This window comes from Zonotrichia leucophrys, chromosome Z (assembly GCF_028769735.1).
Source record: "Zonotrichia leucophrys gambelii isolate GWCS_2022_RI chromosome Z, RI_Zleu_2.0, whole genome shotgun sequence".
Lineage (NCBI taxonomy): Eukaryota > Metazoa > Chordata > Aves > Passeriformes > Passerellidae > Zonotrichia > Zonotrichia leucophrys.
This window is the reverse complement of record NC_088200.1, coordinates 5009384-5027699: the sequence shown is the minus strand read 5'-3', so window position 1 is coordinate 5027699 and position 18316 is coordinate 5009384.

Below are 18316 nucleotides of genomic sequence, written 5' to 3'. Positions count from 1 at the left end.
ATTATTAAATATTTTTGACACAAAATGCTACTACATTAATTCCTACTAGGCTGAGAAGGTTTATCTCATCTTGAATAGCTGATGGCATGATTTTCAAACATTAAGAACAGTCTTCAGTATGGTTCATAAACTTAGAAATTGATTTCGAAGTCACTCATCTCTTTGGAAATATGAAGACTTCTCATCATATTTCCGAAAAAGAACAATATTGCGTCAGCCCAGTTAACTTCCTAAGGACAGTCCAGCATAAAAGCAGATTTTTTGTGGGCTTCCAGTAATGTCAGAGATGGTGATATTAACAGTGTGATACAGATTATTCCAGAAGAAATCCCGTTTTATGACATTACCCTCCTTAAAATCATTGTCAAGATTATTAAAAATCATAATATTATTATGATTTTTTCAGGAATCTAAGGCTACACAACAGGAGGCAGGGCTCAAAATACAATAAATGTAGGGAACATCTCTGCATGTTAAAATGTTTGATACAAGTTTTGGAAGGACTCGGTCCTATCCCCTTCCCACTGAAATCAGAAAATGATGGACATCACCTCCTAAGCACAATTTTTATTAGACATATGTTTTATCCTGTTAATATACAAATGCAGAAGAATAATATATTGGAGAACCTTAGAGTTCCTTATAACCTTTTTTTTTAAACAAAGTACTTGCAAATTTTAAAAGATCCAGCTTATTTAAAAACACAAATATTGATTCTTTCACTGAAAATTATGAAATCTTTTGAGCAAATCAGAAATCTCCACTACATTCAACCAGGTTTCCTTTTGCGAAAAATTCAGTTTTTTCATCTAAACAATTTTTGTTTGGTTTTTTGCGTTTTTTACTTGTTTGTTTGTTTGTTTTTAAAGAAAAAACTGACAGAAAATTTACAAGCAATATTTCTCTCTCCCTTGCCAGGTTTTGTCTTGTGCTCGTAATCAATGATCTGACATCTGAAATCGGTATTGTTTTTCATTCAGAATATTCTTTTGTTTGACTAAACCACACCATGCACACACTGCTAAATTCCCCCTTTAGGTACCTGATCTTATCCTGTGCCTGCATTGTTGCTTTTTTTTTTCCCCACCTTGTGCTTATAAATGTATCTTTAAAGCCCACTATCTATCATTTTTTCTGAAAACTAACTAACTGTTTGCATATTTGCTTTCCAGATGTTGCTGCCTACAAATTATTCCCCAGTGATTTAAGCTTGAATTTCACCCATTACTGTTTAGCTTATAGGACATATTCCTGGAACTCAGAAGATTTTCAGCTTCAGTTTGTATTCCTTCCCTCAGGGAAACTCAAGAGAAAATAGTAAATTTCACCCCAAAACAGACCATATGAAAGGCTGAAATTCAACAAATGGCTTTGAAATATACAATTAAATAATATAATCCACTGCGCCATTTTGCCATAGTATCCAAAAGGGATGTGATGCCTAATAGAAGACAGATCTCCCCTAAAAAACCCATCTTACTGTAAAAGCGACACCAAGTTCAATCACAGTGGTCTTGATACTAAAATAAAACATTTCTAAAGTGTATCACTATATGAAATGTCAAGGATTTTTTAACACATGGCATTTTTCTGCCAATTTTCCTAATTTCACCTATAGAGTAAGGATCTCACTTACTCCTGCCTGGGTAATTAAATCAGTACTAAACTGAGTGTACCAGAACTCATGAAGTTTCTACCTCCGCCTTCTAAAATGAGAATGTTAAAAATCTTTTTCCAGGTGCAGCTCAGTCCTTTTAGGTCTCAATTTGGCACAGCTCTTGTTCCATTTCTTTGGTCATATTATAATATACCTCTAACATGGAATTTGCCTGCATTGAGGCAAGGCAGAAGTGGAAAGAGCAGTTTGAACTGAAGGCACATTTCTCTTCATCTCCTTCTCTTATTCCTGAATTGCTTTGCATTGCCCAGAAGATGTTTTGGCATTTGGTTTGGGATTTTGGTTGCTTCTTTGTATTTTTTCTTTAATCAGCAGCATCATATGGACTATTACTGCGCAGCAGATGAGGTAACTTAGGACAGAAATAAAGTGCAGTGCTCACATAGTTAATGCTATTTCAGGGATCTATGTGTAAAAATCAATTTTAGTTATTCACAACCTTTTTTCTTCTTTCCTCACTCAATTACCTTATTGACCACTTATTTATAAACTAAAAAAGACACATATTCTCCCTGTCTTTTCCATAGAGGAAACAAAAAATGGTCTTATTTAATCCTGATGTTGGTGGAATTCTACCAAGGGAAAATTTGGCTCAAATGTTCCTGAATAATACCATTGAATGAAAATAGATTTTGCTTTGGCTTAGTTATTCATTTTACCTCATTTTATTCTTAAAATATATGTCTGCACATAATCTCACCAGATGCAGATGTCTGGTCTTGACTGTTAAAATTCAAGCAAATTATTATTTCACATATGCATAATAATATTGAAAACCAATAACGTTTAACATGGTTGCATAATTTTGATACAATAAAGTCCTCACTTATGAGAAGTAAGGATGAGAAAAGTATATTTTTAAGTAAGGTACTGGGAAATATGTAAATTAAACATTTTTAAAAGTTATTTTTCCCAGAAAATAAAAATGGGTTGGTTTCATAACTGCTAAACACCATTACCTGCTATTGAGTTCCACTGCAGAGAGTGGATTAACAGCTGTTGTCAGAAATTGTTGGTGTAATGGAATTATTTATGGTGTCATCTGTTTAATTCTTGTGGGAGATGTTCACACAGTCTGTCAATGAAGTGCATGAATACAGCTAAAGCATGGTTTATTGACTATTCCAAATTATTTCATTTTATGTATGGTAAAACAGGCAAATTTGAAAGTGTTTGCCTTATCTGGCTTCTCCAAGTTTATCTAATGAACGTTAGAGTGGTTTTGAAATATGGCTTTTCCTTTTTCTACCTCTGATCAGACTTCCTTGGTACCACTGCTGGGTTTGCACAGAAGTTCACATTTAACAAATACAACAGCACACTTTTATTACAAAGAGCACTACCTTGTAAAGATTAATGGAGATTAATTCTAGTCCACTCATTCTCATCTGGTGCTTCAAAAAATTTTGGGATAAAACCGTTTGTCTCTGTGTGTTCTTATTTTTCATTTCTCTGCAGTTCTGCCATTGTCTCTCTTGGCTGGGGCTAGGAGCAGAATTGCAGAAATGCCACCAGAAAGGCTGTGCTACTGGGGAATAGATGAGGCATGTTGTTTCAGATTTAATTAGAAAAGTTTTGTACAGATTTGCTCTGTAGGCCACATTTCAACATTAAAGTTGAGGGCAGCTGATGCCATCTGCTCCATTTAATGCAAATTCAATGCAGCCCTTCGGCTCTTGGCAACTTACCAATACGGTCCTCAAATTATTTGGGCAAAGTATGACCACCCCTGCTGTAACGAGTGCCCCTGTTTTCTCCCCCCTTCTGCCTAAGCAGTGATGGATTTTTTTTGTGCCTCTCTGTCTGGTCATGTATGATTTCGAGGAAAAAGATAGTTCTTATCAATCAAAAAACAACACTCATCATTAGTCTTCTGGGACACATGCTGCAAACCCTTAGGACCAGCTTTTCAAAGGAAGAGAATATTGTTTCTGATGTGAAGTTGATGGATGTTTCATGTACTGTGTGTGACAATGACACAAGAATTTCCAAGAGCAGACGATCCTCCCAAACCTGTCTTAGCTGCCTTATGTGATCCAGGCTTTAAAGAACGTCTATGCCTCACTTCTTAATGGGTGCCAATGCTGAAAAACACAAAGAGATGCCGAGGAGAAAAAGTTGTTGTTAGAAAGTAATTATTTGTCATGTTATCTGTCCAATTCAGAAGGGAACTGCCAGGGAGCAGGGGTCTGGCTTTCATGTGACTTAGCAGAGCACTACAGAGAGCTATGGAGGAGTGGAAATTACCAACAGAGTAGAAAACCAATAATCATTATTACTTTTTTTGAATTTAAGCACTCTACAACTATGTATAAACTGTCATAAAAATACATTTGATCAGAAGAGCAATTTCTAAAATCCTCTTTAACAAATTGACATATATCAAAAGAAAACCTACCCAGAAAAAAGCAACAAAAAAGCACACAAAAAAAACCAAACAAACAAGCAAAAAAGCCAAAACAACAACAAACAAACAAAAAAACCCACACAAAAAAACCACAGACATACTCTTATCAGTATGTTTTGTTTTAGAGCTGCCTTAGTAGATCTAACAGACAATTTTGTTTCACAGGAGGAGGCAGGAGACAAAGGGAGTCCAGGAGATTTTCCTCAGGTCACTTGGGAAATTTATTACAGAGTGAGGGAACAGTCTGTGGGAACAGAACTGAGGGAACACATCCATGTGTCCCATTGCCAAGCTAATGCTCAAGCTACTGTTTCTGTTCATCATGGAAATACTATATCAAAAATACGATATTCATTCTGCCACAGGTGCAATTTATCTCAAGAATAATTGCACACTTGATACTTAAGAGAGGAGAAATTGAATGCATTAAAGAAGCAAAATGGAGGGAGAAAGAGGGGAAGGAACAGAGTGAGTAGGATGCAATAATTCTGCTACCTGTGACTCTCTTTTCAACGTGCTGTCATGTCTCGAGATCTGTATTTCTTCGTGTTTGTAGAAATCCACTCCAAAGCACTCTGGCAGGGACACAGCTGCACCAGCTACAGTTGCTGCAGGTTTCAGAAAGAGGACAATGCCAAACTCTTTATTGTGGTAAAAATTAAATGAGGAATAAGAATAAAAAACCCTAAATTTTTCTGTTCATCTCTTTGTTCTAGTAAGCAATGAATAAGCAATAAGGATAACAAAAGGCAAAATTATCTATACATCCCTTTGTTTGACTGCTTACTCACTTTTTGCTTTATTTTCTTGTTTGCTTGTTGTGGATAGGGACGGGCTGGATATTTGGAAATCATACTTTGTTAGCAGGATAGAAAACCCCTGGGCCAGGGTATCCAGAGGGGTTTGTTACTCTCTGTCCTTTAAAGTTTTAATCGTTCTCCCAGAAAAAGCCATCTGTGATCAAATCTAGTGAGGACAACAATACCACCATGAGAAGAAGGTTCAAGGAGAGCCTCCAGAGGTCTGTAGTTTCCAAAGTTTTCTAATTCTTTAAGACATTATTCATGGGGCCCTAGCTTCCACTGGGAACTCCAAACATTATGGTGGAACCTCTGGAACTGGAAGGCTTAGCAACTTCAAGGGTTTTCACACAACTAAAAAATTTCCAGTTTAAGTACCTCTAAGAAAGTCAGTAACAGCTCTGTTACTAATCCCTGAACACTAACAGATCCTCCTGAGGCATAATTTATATGTCTTTGAGATACTTTTGTCACTTTAAAATGAGATAAACCTTACAATAGAAGAACTCTTTCTATTCTTTGACCAGAGAGAAGTCATAGGAGGAGTAGGTGAAATAAAAACCTCTACAGTGCAGTTCCCTACACTGAGTTAGAAGAAAGGGGGTCTTCACCAAAACTGGTACAAATTTTTTAGTCATATGCATTTTTTCTTTTGGCAGAACAAAGTTGATTTCTCAGTACACATATTAGTCTTATGTTAATATACTGGTGCTAGTTTTCTTGATTACACTGAGCTTTGGATGAGGGCCTAATTCAAAATGCTTCTCTTTGGAAAGATTGCCGAAGAAACAAGCATCATTAGGGATGATACACTAGGTGAGGGAGATGGGGAATTTAGCTGATTGTTTCAACTGTGAGGTACCCAGAAATATAGTGCGTTATGAGGTTGCTCTTTCTGCTTTGATATATTGTGTTTGTCAGTGGTGCCTGCCACACTCAGATAGGCACCTCTTCTTGTTTTGCAAATGTAACTGTCTCAATAAGGATAATTAAATAAAGCCCCTGAGGTCCCATGTACCACAGTTTCTATTTCTTTCTTTCTGTTCTGGCCCATGAAGTGGAGGGGGGAAGGGTACCAGCTCATTACTTCCCAGTTTTTATTTGGGAGGGCTGTTTCTACATCCATGCAATGCACTGTGCTCTACTTTCAAGGCTCAAATCTAAAACCCTCCAAGACTGTCCTCATCGTATGGAGTCATTCATTTGTCTGGGGCACATGGGATGAGTGAAAGGCCTTTGCTTTTGGGACATTCCTGAAGGCATTTGAACTGACATTGCACCCACTTCCATCAACTCAGTCACTCTTGTTTCTGAAAGGTGAATGTGCACACTTAAAACTGTGTTTCAGGAGTTAGACTATGAATGAAACTAAATAAATCAAAGCCTGCAAAAAACAGAATTTAGTGCCCAGAAATAATTTTCTAAAACAACTTAAACAATTTTCCCCCTGAAAGAACAAATAAAGGACAATCAGGAATACACCATTCATGTTACTTTCTTCTATGTGTTAATTGCTTGTTGCACTATGAATATCTTAAGTAACTGCATTGAAACCAAATTAAAAAAAAAAAAAAAGAAAAACAAAATTATGTCCTGGTTGGATGTAAGTCACCAGGGATGACCAGTATGGTAAATTTTTAATAAGAAGATGAAGCATTGAGTGATTTACTGCTAATCCCATTGCGTGAGCTGGAGGAGACTAAAGAACAAAGGTTTACCATCCCTTTGGAGATTTGTTTCATCTGCACATCAGCCTACAATTAATGGCCATTTAACTGTTGTTCTCCTGCTGGACATTGGTGGATTGATTCAGTAAATAAAAGTGACAGAGCAGTGTCCCATGGCAGTATAATAGAAACTGGCTGCACCTGTTATTTGCGAATCATTGCTTGCCAGGGCATTGACCTTTTCTAGTCTAGCTAAAACTAATAGGAGAAATTATGGGACTGATTAGTTAAATTTAATTATAAGAAGTTGTATGGCAGAATCTCAGTTCCTTGAAATTCATTGCAAACCACAGTGCCGTGTCAATAACACCAACTCCTCCCCTTTTCCTAACTAGTCTTTACCTTGTGGTAATTAAAGGTTGGTTAGTTAACACTCATCAAAACAAAAAGCAATGATTGCCTATTCTAGGGGCTTTTGGGGAGGGAAAGATTACTTGTTAATGAGCAGTATGTGACATCAAAGTCTGATATGGCTTTCTCTTTTCTAGTGAGTAAAGAGGAGGGAAGGATTATGCTGAGGGAAGAAAAGCAAAACAAGACAAGAAACACTCAAACTCTAACCAAAATACTAGAAGTATATGGTGCAAGCATGTGTTCTCTGCATCCCAATCCAGTAAGAAGACAGCTGCTGTCCAGTAACTGAGCATTTACAAATATTTAATGACAGGTTTGTCCTCTGTTTCCTCTGGCAGAGGTAAGAGGAGAGGGATAAGGATAGAGAGGGTGGAGGAAGTCAGAGCAGAGTGATTTAATTTCTTTATCCCTGCTGCTGTTACCAAAGGCAGCTGAGAAAGAAGAAAATTACAATGGGTTTTACAGCTGGCCTACTACTCTGTTTCTATCTTGAAACAAGCTGGCTACAGGGATGGATCCAAAGCTGGTCAGGAACTCAAACAAGTGTCATGTGTTAACAGGGAATAAAACAGGGTTTGCACGATGGTGGTCAGGACTGCAAGAACTGCATAAAACTGTTTTCACGGTTGAAGTTGTCAGCAGTGCCTGAGGATTTTTTCAGAGTGTATCTCCATGTTTATTCAGTAATATTTTGATTGAATTAAGAAAAAAAAAAAAGGGAGAGAGAGAAAACAGTAGGCCTTCATTCCATCCTTGAATTTAAAAATTGTAAACCCCAAATTCTTCTTTACCCCAGGTTATCCTGGAAGGTAAGAAGAAAAACAAGACCCACTTTGGTGACAGGGTTACCAAAGGATGTACAGGCACTATGTTAGCTGCTGCCCTGTGGAGCTAAGCTGCAGAAACAACGTAGGGACAGAGAAGCAATGCTTATTGATTAAGACTAAGGAAATTGTGACATCCCCAGTGACAGAATTTGGCCGGCTATGCTCACACTGCTCTCCAAAACCAGGAAAATGCAGGTGCCGGTAGGCTGATAGAGGAGGCCAGCTGAAATGGGTGCAAAGCCTGGCTGGGATGGAAAGCACAGAATGAATCCTCCTGTCCCCCGAGCTTCCTGGCAGGAAGCAGAGGGAACTGGATAAAAATGTGGCTGGGCTCATTTGTTGCACAGCTCAAGCTCTTCACAGAAAGCCAGACATGTAAACATGTGGCTAACAATCCTAAAATTAATGTGCTGTGTTCAAATGGACCTCGAACAATTTGCTTTCATTCTGTCAGCATTTGCTTCTCCGAAAATAGAGGGGAAAAGAAAGGGGGGAAAGGGGAAGAAAATAAGGATGAAAGTAAAGTATTAATAAAAGCCAAGCACAACAGAGTGTGTCAGGCATCTCGAGAGGTCTCCAAACATCTGTCAGACGGTGCACATCAGACGGTGCACATCAGACACAGTGTGTGGTGCAACCGGTATTGAAAACCACGGCAGAATCAGAAGTGGCATGGATGAGGCAAAAATACCTCCCAAGGAACATGAGTAAGCTGTGACTATCAGAGAGGGGAAAAAAAAGGGAAAAAAAATAAAGCAAAAAGTAGCCATGTTTCTACCCTTTTATCTTTGGAAAAGCTAGAGTTTTTGGAAAGCTTGGCCACCTTAACCTCCTTGCTGACTGTCTGCTGTTGTTTAAATGCAGAGCAGAAGATACAGCTCTTATCTCCCTCTTGGCATCAGCTGTGCTGCCATGAACCAAATGCTATGATGCATAAAATCCTGGAAAAAGGAAAAGTCTGGAAATCATGAAGCAATAGCTCAGAATACTCCTCATGCAAGAAGGAGGCCCCAGTGTGAGATGGCAATTTTCACAGAGACATCATAAGGAGCAAACTGAGTAAAAAGAAGATAATTTGTGAAAGAAATGGAACAAGATTTAACCAAAGTCATGCAGTAGGACAGTAGTGGCACCATAAATAAATCCCAGGTCTAAATATTTGGTTCAAGGCGCATCCAGTAAAATAATATTTCCTGGAAAAGTTTCTCCACTGTAAGTTGGAGTAGATCCTCTCGTGGACAGTCTGTCAAATTCTGGTCAGTGTCTGCACCCATGGAAAAAGCTAGGTTTGATACGCTGAAGTTATGCTGGAGGTATTGCAATAAACAATGAAGTTTTGACTAAAAATTCAGACATTTCTTGCTAACTTGTTTTATTTTCCACATTCCCTGTTTGTCTGTAACTGCACATCTGCTCAAATATGGGACACTTGGGTTACACAGCAGATTATTCAAAACCACCTCCAAAACACAGGAAAATTACTCTGCTTTTTTTGTGTCCCTCAGCTGTTCCTATTACTTCTTCAAAAAAAAAAATTATTCCTCATGTTAGACATGGTGCCCCTTGGGTGCGTAAAGGCTGGCGATCTTTAATTAAATTAATCAAAGCCAGGGACAGAATCTGTAGGGAATATTGGGAAAGCCTCTAGGTTAATTAATCAGACACAGAGAAGTAGTTTAGGCTCAAAACATAGCTGTTGTGCTTTCTTGAAACACAAACTGATATAAGTAGAAATATTTTCAGTTGCTGTTTTTAAAGAGCAGTGAAAAAATGTTTCATTCATACAAGGTCATAGATGATTTAACCCAGTGAAGGCAAACTACTTCCAATTTTAGTCTTAGCCTCTGTCCCCATTATTCCTCAAGTCCAATTCTTATTTCTTAATATTTTTCCCCTTGGTTTTTTTTTTTTTTTTTTTCTGTCTTGTAAGTACAAATTTACTACTCATGGAAGAAAGTAACTAATTACTCCTGGAGAAAACCAGGCAAAGTGATAAAAATTGCATCTTCTTTTGTCCCTGTGCAATTACAGAAATTGCACATTTCTGTCACTGTGAATAATCTACCGTGTGCCCCAGGACCCAGAATCAGCCATGGGCGAGTGATTAAGGGCAGAACTTCAGCAGAGGCATTGGTGGTCTCTCTTGACCTTTTAAAGAAAATATGTCCAGTGAAATCCTCCTGCCTGTATACAAAAAAAAGCATCAGATGGGAGACCTGCTAGACTTTTACAGGACCAGTGGAGAGAATTGACAGATTTGTTAGCAGCTCCTGTTTGGGTGGGTTTTGTCTCTCAGCATTGTCTCTCTCTTTTTCATTGCTGTCAATCACTCTTTCACCCCATAATTACTAACAAGGTCTAACAAGCCCTGTTTTCCAACTTAGTATCTTAGAGAAATGTACACAAATATTTTGGGTGGGACTTCATTTTTTATTTTAGATGTGGCCATGTCCAGGTTTTGAGGTTTTCAGAAGAATGAGGTAGGTCTGGCAGGGCAGTTTAGCACCATGACACAGAATGCTGGTTGCCTCATTTTCACAGAATTCCTGTTTTCTTTACATTACTTTTGTACTGTAATCTTTTCAGTTCTGTCTCCACTATATGGCGTTTTATACTTTGCATATGCCTCTTTCTTGCCCTTGATTGCTTTTTGCCCACTCCTATTCATTCAAATTAGCTTTTTTTACTTCCAGCATATTTATTGCTAGTTGGTATGAATAACCCTTGGGTATAAATTAATTTATATTTGAATACTTTCAATTTCCACTCTAATTCATATGTTTCAGTTAAGTCCCTGATGTCAAAAAGGCTCTCTGGGGAAGAGTGGATGGCTCAAGGGATAGGTAATAAACTCCCTTGTCTTTTCCCTGTGGACCACTGGTTCAGCTGGGCCTACAGAGAATTAGTAGTAGCTGACAGTCCTTTTCTTCATTGGTTTTATAGACTTAAGTTGCACAGGCTCCAGTGCTTTCATATCATCATGAAAAGTGGGAAAAGAAGGGAAATTTTTTCCCCTTCAAATATATTTAGCCAAATAGAAGTTTAAACAAAAGGATTATATTTACATGCTTCCTTCTAGTTGTTCCTAGGATATGTTTGGTATATTTTTTATATTTATCTATTTATATTTATATTTATTACACACATATAAAATTTCAGTTCATTTATGTTTAATTTAGAACCAGGAGGAGATTTTGTTTATGAATCAGAGAATGTTGGTGAGAGGCAAACAAGAACCACTGCAGAGGAATTGGTCTATCTGCTGTTCTTATTTTCAGTTTGTCACTAAAAGATGTAGAAGTCTCAGCTGAGGTCAGGATCCCCTTTTGCAAGGTGAGGTACACGTGCTTGGTCAGAGGGAAGGTAAGTTCCAAAAGAGCTTGCTGTCTGCATAATAAGAGTGAACAAAATGTCTCCCAATAGCATTTCCCATACTTGTGATGGATTTGGAGGGATGGAGCAAGAAGGAATTGGATGCAAAGCTTGCTAAAAAGCTGTCTGTCTCTTTCTGTCAGGTAGGGAAGGAAAACGACTCTTTTTACAGCTGAACGCAATGTATCTAGGCAAACAATGTTCTAAAATCCCTCCACCTATTTGTTTCCTGATATTTCAGCCCCCTGTTTCCCCACAGACACAAAGCCTCTGTGATTTGTTTAGTTTTCCCTGCTGTTTATAACACTGGGGTCAAACAGTTAGACAACAAGCAAGGGAAGGGGAAGGAAAAAAAAAAATAAAAAAAAGGTGGCAGAGGTGCCCAATCATATGGCATAAACAGTGAATCAGGATTAGTGGACATTCATAGCCAGCAGCTTGCAAGAAATCCATAGGCTGGGAATTGCTCACACAAACTGCTCAATGAGCAAGTGCAAAGACACTAATCCATAAAGGTCACATTCCACCCTTGCAGATTCCTCAGACGGGAAAAGGGAAGGGGAGGGGGGGCACTAAATTGGTTGCATAAATTATTTGCGATGAATATTCCAAGAAGCTGTGTCTCTGTTTGTTTGTCACTTCCTACCCTAATGTCAATTAGTCAGGGCCAGATGTTAGAACACATTGACAACAAAACTCCCTCCAGGTCCTGAAGCAGAAAGTAATGAGTGAAGGTGGCAGATCTATGCTAAAAAGGGTCTTTAATAGACTGAGGTCTAGGTTTTCACATGGATTTAGGTATCTAAATCCCTTTGGAGACCTCAGCTGCAGGATTCTGTACACAATTCAGTGAATGCATCAAAGAATTTTGGCAGCTACTTATTTTTCTCTCATTTTGCTTCTGGCAGTCTGGCTGCTGGACAGACAAAGAATGGGTCAAAAAGACCCTGAAAATCTGAAATGAAATTTTTTAAAATTGCTGGTCAGCACTGATGTCAGGAACAGAATTGGTTTAGGGCCATCAGCAATACCTAAAACTGCCTGTAGTTTTAAAAATAGCTTATTTTTTTATGATTTGCTGTAAGAAATGATTTTTAAAATTAGACCTGCATTTCTGTAGTTTCTGTGAAAAGAAAAATGGAAGTAACTTTTTCTATTGAATTTGAGCTTCCCTTTTTTTCTTTGTTGTTGTTGTTTTTAGTATTGTTTTTTTACTTTAGAACTTTAGAGCTTCTTATAAATAAATTGAATTGCTGGCCTGAACCATATCACAAATAGAGGCTCTCTCATCATGGTTTCAACCTATAGTATATGATATAGGGAACATATTACAATCAGGCCTCAGGGAAGATACAGTCCAGTAAGGAATTATTCTTTATATGGAAGATGGAGGGCATTTGGCACTGCAATTCCCACTCCCATAAGGCACCACAGTACTGTAACCAGATGCAGTTTACTATTGAACCGACTCCAAATGAAACATTCTCATTTAATTTAACACACAAAAATTAAATATTTTGATCTGGGAATCTGGAAGCATTTTGTTTTGACTGAAAGTGTCAAAACTAAACACTCCAACATATCTGAGCAGTTTTTGTTTTTCAACAAAAACTTTTCACATAGAGGAAAAAGGTTTTTTCTTTTATTTTTGGTATTCTGGTTTTCTGTGTTTTTGAGGTTTGGATTGCTGGTTTGAGTTCAGGATAACGATATGGAAACATGGGCATGGAAATATCTGAAGAGGTTGTTTAATAGTTTGTCTTGACTAAGAAAGATTGGGTATTCTAATATAATTCCCAGCCAAGGTGTATAGAGTATATTCTCCAAATCTTCCACAGACAAAGATTTCCAAAGCATCCACCATAATCCTGGTATTTGATCAGTCTCACAATTAACTTTCCCCTCTGATTAAATCTTCCTGTTGCAGCTTCACTTCTACTACCTGACATGCTCCTTCATTTTACAAGAGCCTTCCGTTTATCCAAAGATTGTCAGTCTGAATTTCCTTTATTAGGTTAAGGCACACAAACTCAAATGCAGTGACTCTCTCTGGGCTCTGTGCCATGATAACCACAGGGGTTTGGTCCAGTTTGGTGGAACAGAGATCCTGCTGCCTTTCAGGGTGCTGCAGAGTAGAACAGACCCCACAGAGCACAGGCAGGTACAGTGCAGAACCTTTGGGAGTTCCCTTTATGGAACAGCAGATAGATGCAAAATCTGTTATGCTAAGACTTTGTGGACATTGTGGGCGCCGTGCTGTAAGATATAAAGCCATTGGAGAGTGTCCAAAGGAGTGATGGGGATGGTGAAGGGTCTGGAGGTGACAGAGGCCACTTTGTTCATCTTGCAGAATAGGAGGCTGAGGGGAGACCCCAGGGCAGCCCCAGCTCCCTGTGAGGAAGAGGAGGGGCAGGATCTATCTCTGCTCTGTGACAGGGACAGGACCCCAGGGAACGGCCTGAAGCTGTGTCAGGGGAGGTTTAGGTTGGGTATCAGGAAAGGTTCTTCACCCAGAGGGTGTTTGGGCACTGGAACAGCTCCCCAGGCAATGGGCACATCACCAATCCTGATGGAGTTCCAGAAAAGTTTGGACAAAGCTCTCAGGCCCATGATGGGATTGTTGGGGTGTCCTCTTCAGGACAAAAGGTTGGATTAAGTGATATTTGTGGCTCTTTTCCAACTCCTAATATTCTGTGATTTTATGGTTCTGTGAAAGGCAATAGGTATTCGTCTTTAGGCAACTGAGTTGGCCTTTGGGCACCAGCTAATACAATATCTGCTATGGTCTAAAACACCCAACAGGTAGATGAGTATATTTGGTGTTTATATACTTAGCTTATATGAAAACACCTATGTGTAGACATCTAGATAAAGGCGTTTTCATCTGCACATTTAATCTGACCTTCAATGCCTACTTCCTTCACCACTATTCTGTTTTCTTCTCTTTAGGCTAAGAAGGCTAATTAGCTTTAGGTTTATTAATGATTCCTTCAAAGGCTGTCAGATTTTCTCCTTAATTTTGGTTATGTTCTAAGAAGTCCTTTGTCTCTATAGTTAGCTCTATAATTTTTATTATTTTATTTTTATTTTAGGAATAATTCTTCTGAGTCCCATTCTTGCTTAGATTAACCTTTTCAACTAAATTTCAGAGCTGTTGGAGTCTTAAATTTGTTAGTTCCTTATTATCTTTTGCTGTCCTTTCTTCGCTCCTGAGGATTACACATTCATCCATTTCATGGCTACCTTACCCTAAGTTTATTACATATTTCACATTCTGGGTAGCTAGTTATTGGTTAGAGGACTCCAAGAAGGACTACCTTCTTGATTTTTCTGTCATTTCTTTGAAAAATCAAGAAAAATGTAATTAAATTTTTTAAAAATTATTGTCGTATTACACTACAAGGTATTTCCAGCATGTGTTTCCTACATAATATGATGCCAACATAATGCAGTCTTTTCATAAAATAAAATTATTACTTTCTTCAATTTATCGCTAAGCGTTTTTGAAGATGTAAATGAAAGACGGTTAAGTCTTTTTGCGTTAAATCCCCAATGAAGATTTCCACAAGAGTATGTGCTACAGCATCAGATCAGATTCACACAACTTTGTGTGGTTAATTCTGTCCTTTCATCAGAACAATCACTGGTTCTGTCTTGCAAAGCAAATTACCTTCTTGCTGTTCTTAGAGTAGACTTTCATATGTTTTTATTGTGGAGGTCCACTTGCAGTGAAACTTTGCAAAAGAACAGTCAGCTCTCTCTGTTGCTAATGTTCTGATCTAGAATTTTTGGGGATTTTTATTAATTTTCCTATTTTGACACCATGCAATTCACATTCATGCTTTTAAAGGTATAGGTGAGTCCAGCCATTATTTTATCTCTTTCTTTCTAAGATTGAAGGAAAATCCTTTTAAAAAAAAAGCCCAATAATTGCACCACTGACTCCAGACTAAAATCATCTATATATCATTGGCTTTTTTGAGGGCCAGGAATCTGTCATCACACGCAACCAAAGCATCTTCCTTCCTCCAAGATTTCTGTGGTCCTAATCCTCAAAAGAAGGACACTGACAAGTATTTTTAACACATTTCCACTGATATTGCATAAATCCAGAGGCATTTATATGCTAATAAAATCAAAATGGATGTGATTAGTGAGTGGAGAGTGTCAAGATGGCTGTCCTTTTGCCATCAACCCATGATAACAGCACTGACGCTACATTAAGGCGCTGCATATTGCATAAACCAGGAAAGGTTATAGGACATGACAGACTTAGATAATAGTAAACCCTGAGAAATCATACCCTGCCTATTACATATTTATTATGCATTACAAATTGTAAATATTTTAAAAATAAAAAATATCCAAAGATACAGTGTGGGTAAATTCTTAATGCCTAATGAAATTATTCATGATATACAAAAAGCAACCTAACTCAACAAATAAGATGAAGGTTAATGCATGCGGATGAATATAAAAGAGAACCCAGCCCTGACGACTAATATGCTGTGTCCTTCCCCTGGTTGATCCCAGAGTGAAATTAATGCAACCTCATTTTCATCATTAAGAGCTATCCCTAGAGCTGAGGTACAGAAGACCAGATAGCAAGCACAGAGCAAAATCCAGACACTTTCCTTACTTCCATTTCTCAGAAGCTTTCACAGCTAAGTATTTATAAGTATATATATAAAATCTACCTTGTATTTATCTTTCTTATCTCCATCTTTAATTCATACTTTTCCAGTAGTTTTCTTTATCCACTGTCTAACTCAAAAGGTCAGCCTCAGGTTGGAAAGGCCTGTGATATGTAATGTTTGCTGAAAAAATATAGGAAGTTCAAAAAGAGGTAAACAGAAGGAACAGGCCTAATAGGCCCATAGAGGATTCCATTTTCTTTCAAGGATTTCTGATGTACTTGCTTATAATGATCATAGATCACAGTGCATCATGTCTAGAATTTCACTTCCCTTTCATTTGTAGCTGTGTGTCTGCTGGCTGCAGAGTGGAAATGAGTCTGGAGCCATTTGTGGGTATTATGGGTTCTCCAGCAATTTTGTCAGTCCACAGATGTCAGCCTGTGCCCAGACCAGATAGTAAAAGTCTTATTTAGCTTCTGTCCTTTCCTGAATTATTTCAGCTGTTTGCCTGGGTGTTTTACACATCCCCGCTCCTGAGCTAAGGAATGGGATGGCACAGCTAAGTGTTAAACAAAATGTTCCCTGATACTCCGGAAAAAATGCCAACAGTGTGGTGCAGAAAATGGGAAGGCAATATTGCAACACCCTCCTTAGTCTCACAAACTTGAAGGAATAGCGCTGCTCTGGGAACTACAGCTCTCCACTGTTAATCTCTCCCACTTAATGACTACTTGCAGCAACATTCTTCCTCAGTAATGCCTCACAAAGGCTATTTAGTTCTGCCTCATCACACCTTTGTTTCCTAAATCCCATTATTTGCAACTAGAATCCTGGGCTGCAAAAGCAGAGGTTTGATCCATGTACTCCCTTGTCTCTTGAGACAGACTTTTTGGATTTAGGGGCTCTGCTCTCCCCCAGCACTGTCTGCTGGGGAGCCCCTCTCACTCCTGGGGTTCAGTGGTAGGTGCTGTGGGCTACCCAGGGCTGCAAATCTGCATTTCTGCACTGCGAGGCATTCATGGGTCACATCCCACTCCTGGTTGCTTTAACTGAGGTGCCTCCAGAAGACTTTACACCTTCTCAAGGCCCCTTCTCAAGACTCTCAGCAGTGAAGGTGTCTCCAGGAGACAGTTATTCTCCAGAACTGCCCTTTTTTTTCCTTCATTCCTTCACCAACTTAAAGGTGCAAAAGCCGATGGTCTTTGACTGAGAGACCTCAGTCTAAGCCCTAAAGCTACAAAAGGAGTAAAGAGATGAGGCAGAGCACTTTGAGCAGCAGCTCCTGAAGGAACTGTGCTGGCCACCTCTGCATTATACAAATGTGTAGAAAGATGAAGCCCTAGAGGCTGATTTGTGACTTGAAATATTTTCACATGTGGAATAGGGATGTAGGGTGGCGTGTGTGAATCCTCACAATGTGTAGATGATTCCAGCCATCTATTCCTCAAGTTTAGCCGCATAACATAAATAAAAGGATTCTACTTGCCTTTGTTGTCTGAACCCTTCTTCAATAAGTTTTTAATTTAAAAAAAAAAAGAAAAATAAAATATTTTCTAGTGTATGTGGAAAATTAAGAAATCAGAGCTTGTGCAATTCCATGAGAGATCAAATCCTATAAGTGATAATAACTCACAAGCAATGTTTGTCTCTGTGTAATAATTGTAAATACTTTAATTTGTGGCCTTATCCCACCCAACCAAAACAAAAGGGACCCAACTCATCTACTTGTGTCCTCAACACAGGAAACCACTGAGTAAATCAGGACAGGAGCAGGAAGGACATAAAAATTGAAAATGAGCCTTTTATAGTTATTCCCATTTTTTTTTTTTTTTTATTACACCAACTATCAACAAATTTCTTGTGTAGAAAACAGTACTCCCACCCCTCCTTGGAGGACCCTTCCTGTTCTCCAGGAGCAGTCACTGGGACAGAAGAGTGCTGCAGAACCTCCATGCCCTGAGGAATACACTGGGATCTCTACAGCTCAAACCTGTCATAAAAATGCCCCCACAGAACCCCCTTGTGTCTTCCTGCCCTTTGGACCTGTGGGTGCCATCTCAGTAGCTGGCATTTTCATAAAAAGTTGTACACATGATTCAGAAGCTGAAAATGCCTCGGCATCGATCAGAGCTGGGGGGAAAGAGGGTCCTATTTATTATATCTGTTCTCTCCTCTCAAATCAGAAACTTTGTCTTATTTAATTAAGTTGTAAAGGTTTTCCTTGTAAATAATCACTTTATCATAATTTCCTGAAACTATCTAATGGGAGTTGGATGTAAATCAGAGCATTTATCATACTTCCTACTGTCGGTGTCATCACACGCTGAACCTCTGGATCTTTCTGAGTAATTGATACATCCTTGCCTTCCCCAACTCCTTCCCACCCTCTCTTTCTTTTCCTTGCCCCTCCCTCCTCACCACCTTGGGTTGGGAAAAGCAGTGCTGACATTCTGAGCAACAGTCTCTGCAGCGGAATGTCATTAAAATTAAAAAATACTGTTGCAAATGATGCAC